A 15,509-nucleotide genomic window follows, 5' to 3' on the forward strand; every position below is an offset into this window, starting at 1 on the left:
TCAATATAATTGTCACCTTGAATCTTTAATCTCTCAAATAACCATTGAAATCCCTCACTTTCTCTTTTTGAAACTACTCCTAAACTATCCCTAAAACTAAAGAGAGAAACTCTCAACCTAAGATAAAAATATAAGAGAGAAATTCTAAGCTAGTCTAAAGTTGTTCAAAAATAGAAAGGCCTCAAGTATATATAGCACAGAAAAACAAAAGGGACGGAGAGCCATGGTGCACACGCGCAGGAGGGTGTGCGCGCGAGCACCAACTTATGCTGCTCACGCACAAGAGGGTTTGCACTCGCGCACCATATGGTGTGCCACTCATGCCCCCTATTGCGCTCACGCACCATAGTGATGGTCGTGCACTCGTTCTCTTGCTTTAGTTCTAGCACTCACAAGCATGCTCCTCATCGACGCTCTCGTATGATTCTCACAAATGGGGTAGCCTTCAAATATTCATTTTTTCCTGTTCTTGATCAAGACATGCGATGATGGTGATGCACGAGAGCGCTAATGCCAAGAATATGAGCTTGGTTCTTATCTTGAACTCTAGCTGACCGAATGATATGAGGTCTTTTCTCGAGCATCCAAAAGACTTGTAGAACCTTCCAAAGTAGATCCCAAGACCCAAACAAAGCCTATAATAAAACAAAGTAAAGCAAGTAAAGTAGAAAAGACGAAAAAACCCTTTTTCACAAGAAAGTACAAAATAAAAGAAACGAAGAAACTAAGGCATAAATGTACAAAACTAAAGCATTATTTAAAGAGAAAACCTATAAAATAGAAGGAAAACATCCTAAAATGATACCATATGAGTGTCATAAATGGCACTTATTAGAGATAGATCGAAAATAGAGTGAAAAATTGATATAGAAGAATTAGGGGAGGCGATTGTATGAGAGGAAAGAGAGTGAGAAATTGAGAGAGAATTTGAATGGGGGAGGCATGAGAATGAGAGGAGAAAGTGAGAAATGATTGGCGTGACTATTATAGAGGCGTGAGTATTGGTAGGGTTTTTTATATATAATGGCAAGCAGTTGAATGTTCAAACCGCTTGCCATTTTACATTTTGGCAAGCGGTTCACCCAAAAATCGCTTGCCATTTGCTTATTTTAGTTTTTTTATGGTGTTTTTGGAAGCGAAATTCAATAACCGCTTGGTATTTGGGGCTCCCATTTACTTTTTTCTATTAGTGGTTGCCGAGGAGTGGCATGGTTATTTGCTATTTTTGATTGAGTCTATTCCCTTTTATTTGAAAAATACAAAAATACTCTCTTTCTTTTATGCTACATTTGTAGCCGTGCTACTAGTCTTTTCTATGAGATTGTATGCGTAGATCTTGTGTTCGTTCTCTATTGCCTTTTAATCCGGAAATTAAAAGGACAATTACAAAGTTGAGAATTGCTAGACGTTCTCCAAGGGAAGAAGAAGAGCAAGTAATTATGAGATATAACCATAGAGTGGCATTGTAGGAGTTAGTTTTTCCAGGAGCCTATAGGTATGAGAGTGGAATTGCTCTACCTACGACACCGAAAAACGACTTTGAGATTAGACATGCCATGATTACTTTGATAGAGAAGCGTCAATACATTGGTGTAAACATGAGAGTCCCTTAAACTATCTTAAGGAGTTCGAGAAGTATTGTAATACCATCAACGTGAATGGGGTTTCTCAAGAGTTTGTTCACCTTAAGCTTTTCCCTTTTTCTCTCATTGGACGTGCGTTGGAGTGGTTGGACAAGGAGGTGAAAATAAAATCCTTGAGGACATGGGATTAAGTGACTGAGGAGTTTTTATCTCAGTTCTACCTACAAAAGAAGGCGGATGAAGCAAGAGCTCTCAATCAAAGCTTCAAGCAAAAATCCAATGAAAGTCCTTATGAGGCATGGGACAGGTATAAGGAATACCAAAGAGAGTGCCCACACCATGGGATTTCTACCTGTAGATACCCAAATGTGTCTCCCCAAAAACCAAACCCATTGATGATTACTTTTCACGTCACTTAATTCTTGAACAAAGTGAAAGTGTGAAAAGTCTTGTGATATGGTCGTTTCAATAAAATCTTTCTTTCTGTTTTTGAAAATCCACTCTATTTATGGAAATAACCAGTTCAATTTAGCTTGGTCCATGACAAGGGTCCAATAAAATTGTATTTGGTTCGAGCTCTTAAAGAGCTTTCCAATGATATTTATAAGCCCAATTCCGATGAATAATGAAGAAGTTATGGCAAAAATACTAAACTAATTAGTAGAAAAACACAAATGCGCACCGAGTTATTGGCACCGGTTCTTAAAAACTGGTGGTAAAAAAATTGGGCGGAATTTAGTATAATGAAAATCACACCGGTTCAAACCAAACCGGTGCTAAATTTTTGAAATAGCACCGGTTTGAACTGGTGGGAATTTATTAGAGTGTAAAAAACCCCGGCCCTCTTCCCTGTTTCTCCTTCCTTCTCGCTCTCTCTCTCCTCTCCTCTCTCCTCTTCGTTCAGACCTCTACTAGGTTTGTCGTCCTCTTTAACTTCTTTATTCAACCATTACTCTCTCTTTCACCATTTTATTACCTTCACTAACCTCCCTTTCTGTTCATCAATGCGTCTTCTCCTTGCTTTTCCACCTCCTCTTCCTTCGACGAATTCGACGACAAAATTAGACTCAAATATTCAATTTCCGGCGATCTATTTGTTGCTTGCTTCGTTTATCCATCCCACCCCGCAGCGCCATCTCTCTTATCTCTTCACGAAGGTATGTGCTCTTCGATTTGAAATCTAGGGTTTCTGATTTTTAATTACTTTTTTTTTTAATTTTTTATTAATGATGAACAATTGAAATGATAGGGAATTTGACTGAATCAATTGGGGTTATGTTGTGATGAGGTCGATGAACATGGTGAACATGCCGATAATTTTTTTTTTAGTCCCTCTTGTTCGATAATTATTGTAATTTTCTGAATCCCCGAAACCCCTTTTTTATTTTTCTTGTAATATTGATATTCAATTGTTTTCTCTGAGTTTAGATTATGGGTTTAATAAGGTTTTAGTAGCCTTAGGAGACTTGATAGTAAGTTTTCGGGTTTTAGTACCCATTCCTGTTCTGGGGAACTGTTTGGAGCAACCCTGTTTGATTATTTCCGTTGAGGATTCTTATTTCTTGTTGACACTGCTTCACAACTGTTTATTTACCCTTCTGTTCTTGAAGGATGGTAATGAGTTGGGGTTTAGATGTAGCATGTAGGCTAGAACGATTTGTAAGTGAATGAATAAGATGACTTGCATGTGTTTGCTTCTCTAATTTTGGTCCTTTCATAGTCAAATTTTAATTGTTGTTATGAGTTGGGGTTTTAATTCCTTTTTTTTTCAAAGAGTCTTTGACATTTGAATGCATGATTATTTCATTAATAACACATTACTCGTTGTTAGTGATTCTTTGTAAGGCTAATTTAATATTTAGGGTCTCTATAACATGTTACAAATTATGTTCATTCATTTTTCATAGAATTTTCATAGAATGCTTTTGACTCTAATTTAATAATTTAATCTTAACATCTAATACCAAATATTCAATTGACATTAATATTTGAGTGGTATGGATTCATTGATTAAGGTTTTTAGGTAGCATAATTTGAGTTGGCAACAACCCTTTTTTTATAACTTGGTAATATGGATATGAGCTTGATAGTTATATCATTTTCTAATATTTTTTTTTCTTTTTTTAATTTAGTCATCTGTGTTTCTTAGCTTTGCATGAAAATTATTACAGCTTCTTTAAGTATTAATGCATGCCTTTTACTTTATAATCTCTTATAATTTTTGTTACTACTTATGACTCTTGGCAGTATATCAGACTACTTTCAGAAGAAAGTGAGGAAAGTTCCTCCGGAAAAAAAGGATAAAGAGCTTGCTTTGGCAAAAGGTGTTGATTGTATGAAGGCTAGCATGGAAACTTCTAGCAATTTTGAAAATAAGAGAGATAAACAACGTGAGTATGCATAGGAATGCCGAGAAAAGTGCTCTATCTCTGAGGTGCCAGAGACACCATCAACTACTAATGAGATAGAAGTGATCCAGTCTATACAAGAAAGAACTATTGCAAATGTTCCTGAAGAAATTCCCACTCAAGGACCTGAATATAAGTAATAATTGAGGTCTAGACACTTTTACAGTCTCGCTCTTTATAGTATTTGCATTCTGACATTGCAATCCAAACCACTTTCTTATAGCCTAACAGTCTCGCTCTTTATAGTATATAAGTAATACCTTTACTCTCAAACTTGCAATTTTGATTAGAATAATTCTGAAATAAATCCTTGATAAAATAGGTGCTTACATTATTTTGGGAATTCCTTTATCCTGTCTAGTTTTTTTTTTTTTTTTTTTTTTTTTAGTTTGCTACAAATTAAATGTGAATTATAGTTTGCATTAAGAAGAGCTCACACCATTAGTATCTTCTGAAAATGGATGTGTAATATGTAAATTTCTAATATATATGGATTACTTTGATGATCTTTCATCTTGTGTGGTGATGATATGAATAGTTTGAAATATGCTGGCAAAATCTGGAACTTGGCAATTGAAGGAGACTTTGCTTTACCTTACTAGATTGTGGAATTGACTGAGATATCCTAGAACACGAAAGAGTGCAGTAGAATGAAGTTTTAATGTCTTTTCTTGTCAAGGTCTTTTGGGGCTTGGGGGGTGTCACGGGTTTTAACCCTGTTTTTGCGTGATAATTAATTAGTTCCAAATTAATTTTGGAATTAATAAAATTGAGCAATAATGTAAAATTAACCAAGTCTAACTTAGTTAAAATTCATAAAAGGTGCATACAACAAAAATTATTCCAAGAACCATTCTTTAATATAATTGGTTTAACTTGGTGCAATTAAATAATAAGGGCAATAACTCACTATTAATTTAATTCATTTAAATTAATCATGAGATTTTGACAAATTAAATGGGAGTTGGAAACATGAACACAAATTCAATAAAAATTCTAACTTTAACACTTGTGAATCCTTGAAAAATTATATTTTTCAGTATGAAGATAAATGAATTTCTATAACAAGATTCAAACTTTATGATTCCAATCAACTTAATACATGATTAAATCAAAAGTTCAACTAAAAATTCATGGAATTTAGTAACTCAAAGTTTCAATCACTTAAAAGAATTAATGATTGAATCTTTAGTTTTTGGAAGCAACAAAGAACAAACTTTTCACACTTAATGCAATTAATTTGCAATTATGTAAAAAATAAAACCAAACTTTCAAGAACAATTTACTACCAAGTAACCATGCTTAAAGAGGTATAAAATTACATATAAATTAAGTAATGAATCAAATACATAACCACCATAAATATGCAATGAATTTTTAAAGTTAGAAAGACTTAAAATTTCTCGTTAAAAAAAAAATCTCTCTAAAAAACCATTTCCAAAACGTCTTTTCCACCCAAAATTCAATATTTTTGGGGGAAAATCTAGGTTCGGGGCTGAAATCAGCTCTAATACGGGTTTAAAATTATTAAAATCAAGCTACTAATCTAATAAGCAACTTGAAACCAGAAAAATTAAGCCATTAAACGCCTTGTACTATGATTATAATAATAAATGAGCAAGGCTCTTATACCGCTGTTGAGTTTCGGTGAGTCCGACGCACCTCGGAAAGAAACCCAACCCCAAAACTAAACTCACAATAATTATAACCATAATGCATAACTAAAATAAAGACAAGACTAAGTAAGAGATTATTACCTTTGTAGCGTGCTTCGCTTACTTAATTGAGCTCTTTCTTCAAAAGCCCCTTAGCTCAGCTCACACGAAGACCTCCTTCGAAGTTCACCTGCAACAGATGCACCGAACTCGGTCTATTGCCTTGGAGTTAGCAAGGCCGACCTCAAAACCCGAGTAATTAGTGTTCAATGGTTTTCACATTGTGATGCCTTTTTCAACACTTACTCAAGTGAAGAATCCCAACTCCAAAGGTTGGTATTTATAGGCAAAGATCTCAAAAATTACCATCATCTTTCCATGTTGGAGAAATGAAATGGTGAGAAAAAAAGCTATTAATTTAATTCCAAATTTAATTAATTTAGCAAAGTAATATTCAAATGACAAGTATCAACATGTGGGAGGGAGTAGATGGGCTCATCAAGTTGATGACTTGGTGAATGAAACCCCACAGGTGAATAAAAGCCATATGATATTTAAGTTCCTAGTTTGAAATCATTAAACTGACCATAAATGATTTCAATAAAAGGACTAGCATGAAATATTGATTATATAGTGTAGGGAATATTTCAAGCATCCCACACTTGAGCCCCGCTGTGATCATACACTTAAGCATGGTGGCGTCCAAAGAGAAGGATAAGGTTTTGACTGTGAAAATAGTCAAAAGCTTCATTATAAGTCATTCCTATTGATGTATATTCTTCAATGGTCCATTTTTCCCGTGGATTAGGAGCATTGAGTTCTTCAATAAATTCTTGGTGAGAATTTTGTTCGATAACCATTACCCGAGTTGCTAGTCCTTCTACCACATTCAAGAGCATGGCAATGAGATCTTGCAGTTTTCTAATGTCTTCTCTTAGACTTGACAAATTTTCCTTGGTATCATCTAAGAAAACCCCTTCATCTTCCTCAATCATGGTTACTTCATTAATAGAGGTTATATAGACTGTCTCGATCGTGGGCTCTCCTACAGGTGTGATAAGGAGCGAAGGATATTTGATCTTCTGCGATGGCTAGAATCTCGGAAGTGCTATTACTCTCGATCAAGTCTTTTATAGCTTCTTTGAGTTTCCAACACTTCTCAGTGTCGTGACCCTTTCCTTGGTGATATTCGTAGTGTTTATTAGGATCCCACTTAGGTGGCCTGGCTTTTGGAACTGGGTCTTTGATAGGTCCTATTAGCATGACATGTCGAAGGCTGTCTCGTAACTCATACCAAGTGGAGTGAACACTCTTTTCGTCCGTTGGATTCGTTGTTTAGAAGTGTTCGTAGAATGTATTTCATTAGATGGAGAGGAAGAAAAAGGATGGTTGTTCTTCTTTCCTTTCGCACTATCAACTTTCAAAAGATCGTCTTCGATGGCAATTCCTAAATCATAAATTGCCTTGAAAGTATTCAAGTTGTGTTGATATTTCAAGTGCTTTGAATACTTAACTTGAAGGTTCTTAATGAACATCCTTACGGGCTCCTTTTTAGTAGGGACCTCAACCATATTAGCGGAAATTTTCCTCCACATGTCGAAGAAAGAGGTGAACCCTTCATTTTCTTTTTGCTTTAGCATCTCAAGTTATCTATGATCTATTTCAAATTAATGTTACATTTGTATCTATCAATGAAAGCGCTTACTATTCCATCCCAAGTAGAGATCTTCCATTTATCAAGAGAAAAGAATCATTGTTGATAAACGGGTTCAAGAGAAAGTGAAAACAATGAGTGAAAGACTAGCCTATCAATCCCCTTAATGTTCATTATGGTTTCAAAAGCTCTTAAGTGGAAATAAGGATTGTCAGTAGGTTTGAACCTTGGGATGTCATTGCCATTGAACTTCTGCGAAAGAAGCTCCTTGTCCACTAAGACCCCTTGTGAGCTAATGCCCTGGAACTTGTAGTCATTGGAGATCTTGTTCAAGGTTTCCTCCATTCATTTCATTTGTAGTTGTCTCGCAGGGTCATTGTCTTGAAGAGCCATAGTATTCATCATTTGCCATTATTCTCTTATCCTTTCTCTTTTGACGGATCGGTTTATCAAAAAGGGATATTTGAATAAAAGTGTTGTCCTTGATTAAACGCCCTTCTCGCCTTGACCAAGTGCGAAAAGGAAAATTGGGGGTAAATTTTATTTTTAACTCAAGCTCTATTCAATATGCAATAAATGAGAAGACATCATGGAAGAAAAAGGAGAATGATATGAGTGAAAATACGATTTTGATAGAGAAATATGGGAGAATTAGGAATAGAATAAGCCCTTAACTCAAATGACGGAAGAACGACCCATGCATGTGAAAGGAATGATGTCCTACGAACAAGTGTATTATTCTGATAGCGGGTTCAACATTATTAGAAAGCTAATATATTCAGTAAGTTCAAGTGATCGGAATGCCTGGGTGGAGGCCGCTTCCAATCAGTAATATTAATATAATTAATATTACAACTTAATCTTGACTGAACCCTTCGGGTCACACCCAAGCAACATATACGAACCGACTCGACGAATTCATTCAGAAGAAATTAATTTGTCGCCCGAGTGTTAAATATTTAGACGTCGGTAATTCGAACTTGGAGCGTCGAAACCGACCGTCGGAAGTCGAGTAAAAAATAATAAAAAGACGAGACGCGCAAAATAATAATAAATCGACCATATTCCCAAAATACCCCTAGCATCGGAGTGCCCCGAGCATCCGAATGCTAGGGGCAAAAATGTCCAAGCATAGGTGGCTAGCAAGCGCACCAAGCCGAGCCTAGCATGGCTGGCTAGGTGCGTGCTAGTAGCCACGCACAACAGCGGCTAGCATCCGCGTGCACGTGGTGCGTGCAGCAGCAAGCTGCCGCAAGCTAGGCGTGCTAGCAGCCACGCTCAACAGCAAGCCCGCACCAAGTGCGTGGCTTGCGCGCACAGCAGCAGCCTGCATCTTGGTGCAGGGCTGGGCTCGGGCTGGGCTCGTGGCTTGGCCATAGGGCCGGTCACTATGGGGAAGCTTGAGGAATATGGGAGCAAGTGGGTAAGGACATGTGGCACAAGGAGAGTATAGAGTGGGGAGTAAGTATGGTCCCCTACTCTCCATGTGGTCCTCATCAACCCATTTCACATGGTAATGCCACTTGTAGATTTATTATTAGTTTGCAATTTTAATTTAATTTAGCTTTAAATTAATTTGTGGAATTTCATGATCCCACATTGATGGGATTGAAATTCCCACCCATACTTTCCTCTATAAATACCAACCTTGGGATTTGGAGTAAAGGGCTTGAGTGGGAGTTAGAAAGAGCATTCCATATTTTGGAAAAACTCTTAAACTCCATTAACACTTGGGTTTTGGTCGGACCTTGCTAACTCCAAGGTAGCGGACCTAAAAAGTCGTGTTCGTCCTTTGTGGGTGGATACCGTTAGAGGCACGACATTTGCGGTGCTCAAGGCTTTCAAGTAAGAGCCCGTTTTGAGAGGGCGAAGCTCGCTTCAAGGGTATGATTCGTTCTTCCTTTTCTTGTGTTTATTTATTTATGCTTTATGGTTTTATTAATTACGAGTGGTTCCTTGAGTTGGGGTTGTTTCCGCGGTGAGTCGGACTCACCAAACCCCAACAGCGGTATCGGAGCCCCGCTCGTTTATTTTTATAATCATGTTTTTCAAGGTTTATTTTGGCTTAATTTTCTGGTTTAAGTTGCTAATTAGATTAGTAGGTCGGTTTTATTTATTTTAATCCCGTTTTTAATGTCGAATTTGGCCCAAAACCCAGATTTTTGCCAAAAAATAGTGAATTTCGGGTGGAAAAGGTGTTATGGAACGGTTTTTACCCCTGAATGGACCGTGATTTTAGCCAAATTCTGACCAGATTAGGATAGAAAATACGGACTACATGCCGTTATGTATTTTTATAAATCTAAATACGGTCTACGCATCGTTAAGTATTTTTGTACCTTAATATTTAGATTATTCCTAGTCGTAGACACTAGTATTTGCATAGTTTGGTTAAGTCTTGAAGACGGCGTATCTTGGAAGACAAAGCCTTGAATTGCAAATGAAGACCTTTTGAAGATTTGAAGAATTCAAGGGGTCATGCTAGTTGCCAATATGCATCTATACTTTCGCTTTATATTTTATGCTTATATATACATGTGAATTATTCGTTAGATGCATGTTTAGGTTTTCTTTATGTTGCGATGATTAGTTAAGTTCACTTAAATCAACCAACATAGAAATCCTAGGTCCCTAATAATATTGAGTCAAACTTGCCTTTCCAAAACAACACTTACCAACCGAACGAGGGTGATGGTAGGCTACGCCAAAGCGAGGTGCCATCACTTCTCCAAGGCTCATAAGGCACACCGGGTGCGCACTGCACGTTGGTTTTGGTTTAACTCATCGGTATGAGTGAGGATTCCTCACATACCATGGCAAAAGAGATACATCGTCAAAGATGCATTAGATGCGACGATTGTCTAACCAAGAGTGGCTTAGAGCCATTAGCAAGGAAATGCTTACCCTAGAAGATTGAGTGTTAAGACAAGCCAAAGCATGCTTAACCACTCTTTGTTTCTTCGGATCTTGGAATCGCCTTATTTTCACAAAATAGGGATAATTTTACGTGTAAATAAGACGTTAAATAAGTATTGAAAGTTTGCATGAATAAAATTCAATCTTATTTCAGTAATTTTGAATGGTTTTTCATTAAAATTCTTTCAATTGTAGAATCATGTCTTCAACCTCAAACAACCAGTTTTCATTATGCTCAATTCTCGACAAGGAGAAGTTGAGTGGTACAAATTTCCTTGATTGGCAAAGAAATTTGCGCATCGTTCTTATGAAAGAACAGAAAGAGTATGTCCTTGATGAGGAAATGCCCGAGGCTCCCAATGAGGAGGTAACTCAAGCAGCCCTTAACCGATGGCAAGTAGCCGATCGGGATGTCAAGTGCGTAATGCTAGCCACTATGTCTCCTGAACTTCGGAAAACCTTCTTTGAGAAGGAATCGGCCTATGAGATTATTTCTGAGTTACAGAATATGTTTCAAGAACAGGCTTGAACTGAAAGGTTTGAAACCCACAGGAAGATCCTTGAGACTAAGCTCAAGAAAGGAGAGCCAGTCAGCCCACATGTGCTCAAAATGATCGGATTATTTGAGAACATGGGAAGGCTTGATGCGGGGTATTCAACTGAAATCGCTATTGACATCATTCTCCATTCCCTTCACAAAGGCTATGACCAGTTCAAGATGAACTATAACATGCATAGCATGGAGAAAACCCTCACCGAGCTTCATGGGATGTTGAAGCAACTGAGCAGACGCTCAAGGATTAGGGAAGGCATGATATGCTAATGATTACAAAGGGCAAGCCATTCAAAAGGGCGGGCAAAAAGAAGAAGGGCTTCAAGGGGAAAGGAAAGAAGAACTTTCCGCCTAAGCCGAAAGCTACCAAAGACAACAAGGAGAAAAAGGTAGCATCTTCTAAGTCTGATTCCGAATGCTTCTATTGTAAGAAGAAGGGACATTGTAAGAGAGACTGCCTCAAATTCAAGGAAGATAAGAAGAACGGAACCGTTGCTTCTACATTAGGTATTTACGTTATAGACTTTAACTTCACTAGCTAGGCTTCATGGGTATTAGATACCGGATGTGGCTCACACCTGTTCCGATTCACAAGCACTAAGGAACACTAGGAGGCTAGCAAAGGGAGAGATCGAGCTCCGGGTAGGAAATGGAGCAAGGATTGGTGCTATATCCGTAGGATCTCTTAGTTTGTCTTTGCCCACGGGGCTAGTTTTGGAACTTAGCAATGTTTATTGTGTTCCCAACATTACCAAAAACATCATTTCAATTTCGGCGTTGGACGCCAAAGGTTTTGAATTTCGAGTTAAGGACCAATCATGTTCATTTTATCTCGATAATGTTTTATATGGTACGGCACATTCAGAAAATGGTCTTTATGTGTTATCTCTAGACAAAGAAATTTATAACGTTAATAATCCTGCAAAGAAAGCTAAGACTACACCGTCTAGTCAAACTTACTTGTGGCATTGTCGTCTTGGCCACATTAACATCAAACGCATCAAGAAGCTTCTTCAAGAAGGTATTCTTGACTCATTTGATTTAGAATCCTTTGAGAATTGCGAAGGATTTTTATTAGGCAAGATGATAAAGCAACCATTCTCGAAGTTGGGAGAAAGAGCCGGTGACTTGTTGGAACTAATACACACCGATGTATGTGGGCCAATGAGTACACCCGCAAGGAGTGGTTATCGGTATTTCATAACCTTCACGGACGACCATAGTAGATATGGTTATGTCTATTTAATGTCGCACAAATCTGAATCGTTTGATAAATTCAAGGAATTTCAGAACGAAGTTGAAAACCAACTCGGCAAGAAAATCAAAGCGCTTCGATCGGATCGAGGTGGCGAAAATTTGAGCCAAGAATTCGATGACCATCTGAAAGAACATGGAATACTTTCAGAGTTGACACCTCCGGGAACTCCTCAATGGAATGGAGTATCTGAAAGGAGGAATCGAACTCTGTTAGACATGGTCCGATCGACTATGGGTCTTAGTGAACTTCCAATCTCTTTCTGGGGACATGCACTTTTAACCGCGGCACTTACACTAAATCGTGCTCCGTCAAAGGCAGTGGAAAAGACTCCATATGGATTATGGACAAATAAACTTCCAAGGTTGTATTTTCTCAAGATTTGGGGATGCGAAACATATGTTAAGAAAACTCATTTCTGACAAACTTCATCCGAAATCTGACAAGGTTTACTTTGTGAGTTATCCAAAAGAAACCAAAGGGTATTACTTCTAATACAAATCCGAGAAGGTTTGTTGCTCGTGATGGTGTCTTTTTGGAGAAGGAGAATCTCTCCAAAATGACAAGTGGGAGGAAAATCGAACTCGACGAAGTTCGAGAGGACGAGCAACAAGGACAATTTGACAATCAAAGTGCTCACGAAGCATCTGTTGATATTGGTCAAAGTCAAAATATGCAAAGTCAAACCAAGAATGCAAATGCTCAGTCCATCACCCTACGTAGGTCAACTCGGCCAAGATCTCAACCTGACAGATATTTCGGTGTTGTATTAACTGAAGATCAGGACATCCTAGTAGTGGATGGAGATGAGCCGGCAACCTACAAGCAAGCTATGACAAGCCCAGACTCTGCAAAATGGCAAGAGGCCATGAAATCCGAAATGGACTCCATGTTTGAAAATCAAGTATGGGACTTGGTTGATTTACCCGTAGGTTACACACCTATCGGATGTAAATGGATTTTCAAGATGAAAACCGACAAAGATGGATATGTATTCATTTACAAAGCAAGGCTGGTAGCAAAAGGTTACAGGCAAATTCACGGCGTTGATTATGATGAAACCTTTTCTCCAGTAGCTATGCTTAAGTCCGTTCGAATTCGTCTAGCGATTGCTGTATATTATAATTATGGAATATGGCAGATGGACGTCAAAACCGCCTTCCTCAATGGAATTTTGGAAGAAACTGTGTACATGACACAGCCTGAAGGTTTTATCGACCAGAACAATCCTAAGAAGGTATGGAAGCTTAAGAAGTCCATTTATGGATTAAAGCAAGCAAGTAGAAGTTGGAATCTGCGATTTGATGAAGCCATCCGTAAGTTTGGTTTTATCAAGAATCCAGATGAGTCTTGTGTTTACAAGAAGGTCAGTGGGAGTGACATCGCCTTCCTAGTCTTATATGTCGATGACAATTTGCTCATTGGAAATAGCATTCCGTTGTTAGAGTCTGTAAAGGCTTGGCTCGGGAAATGTTTTTCAATGAAAGACTTGGGAGAGGCTCAGTACATACTAAGCATCAAGATCTATAGGGATATATCAAAGAGGATGATAGGAATGAGTTAAAGTACTTACATCGATAAGGTACTAGCTCGATTCCAAATGGAAGGAGGCAAGAGAGGGCACCTACCCATGTCACATGGCATAACCTTAAGCAAGAAGAAGTGTCCAAAGACACCTGATGAGCGAGAAAGGATGAGTCGTATTCCATATGCTTCGCTTATTGGAACGATCATGTATGCCATGATATGTACTAGGCCGGATGTATCGTATGCCTTGAGTGCTACGAGCCGATACCAATCAGACCCAAGAGAGGCGCATTGGACTGCGGCCAAGAATATTATGAAGTACCTGAAAAGGAACAAGGATAAATTCCTGGTCTATGGCGGTAAAGATGAATTGGTTGTTGAGGGATATACCGACGCAAGCTGCCAGACAGACAGAGACGACTCCAAGTCACAATCTGGATAAATATTCTATCTCAATGGAGGAGCGTTTAGTTGGAAGAGTGCAAAGCAAAGCACAACCGCTGATTCTACAACGGAAGCCGAGTACTTGGCAGCGTTTAAGGCAGCCAAGGAGGCAGTTTGGATTCGCAAGTTCATTGATGAACTTGGTGTTGTACCCTCCATCAAGGGTCCAATAGACCTCCATTGTGACAACAATGGAGCTATTGCTCAGGCTAGAGAGCCACGAGAACATCAGAAGGTCAAACATGTCAAGAGGTGATTTCATAGGATTCGAGAATGGAAGACAGAGGGTAAAATCAAAATTTGCAAAGTGGGAACGGATGACAATAGCCGATCCACTTACTAAACCCTTGTCTCAAGTGAAGCACAACAAACACATTGAGGCAATGGGAATCAAGCATGTTGCGAACTGGCTTTGATTTCCATATTATAGTGTTTTAATTAAATTTTGGACAATGTTAATGTAAAGCACTATGATGAACCATTTAGTTTTTGGAGTAATTAAATTTTTTTTATGCAATTTAATTCACTTCGTCTCTATTTAATCGTGGTTTAGAATTAAATAATGAGTCCATTCGATTTTAATAAATATTCAAAATAGGGTATCAAGTCAATGGCTTGGATAAAGAAACACCTATTTAGTGAACATTGAATATTTTAATCGAAAATTATCCCTAATCAAGGTCATATTTTTTGTGGACGATTAATAACCATTAGAGATTAGTGTGTAGTATGATTTATAGCAACGTTTCTTGTGCTATGATGATAGAAATCATTTGCACAGGTATTGGTTTAGAACCATACTGGATCAACCTATGAGAATACTTTAAGAGATTTAAAAAACGTCATAAGTATTTTTATCATTATTACTATCGGAACTCTTTTCCTTGACCATGAGTAGTGGGAGGTCTCTTGTTTGAGTACTAGTCCGCTTTGGTATCCACCAAACGTCTGCCGTAACTAGGGATTATAACGACAGATATCGGGCGGCTAGGTCTTCTTAGTAAGAGAAGCTACATTACAAGACTGGAAATGTCCCCCTTCTAACAATAGGGAACATGTCTTGTTATTTACAAGGCCTCTCGAAGAGCGAGACTGTGAAAATGCATGGCCGTGCTCAGATGGATTTCAGAAATCATCTGTTTATTAACAGTCAAACTCGGATTTCGAGAAACACTTCTGGACATAACAAAGATGACGAGTAATCTTACTCTGTAGTTCATGAAGAGACATAGGAAAGGGGCTATACACTAAATGCACACTTGTCCGGAAGGACAAGTGGGAGATTGAAAAGAATGATGTCCTTCGAACAAGTGTATTATTCTGATAGCGGGTTCAGAATTATTAGAAAGCTAATATATTCAGTAAGGTCAAGTGATCGGAATGCATGGGTGGAGGTCGCTTTCGATCAGTAATATTAATATAATTAATATTACAGCTTAATCTTGACTGAACCCTTCGGGTCACACCCAAGCAAAATATACGAACCGACTCGACGAATTAATTTGGAAGAAATT

The sequence above is a fragment of the Chenopodium quinoa genome, unplaced genomic scaffold, assembly GCF_001683475.1.
Source record: "Chenopodium quinoa cultivar QQ74 unplaced genomic scaffold, ASM168347v1, whole genome shotgun sequence".
In the NCBI taxonomy this organism is placed as follows: Eukaryota; Viridiplantae; Streptophyta; class Magnoliopsida; order Caryophyllales; family Amaranthaceae; genus Chenopodium; species Chenopodium quinoa.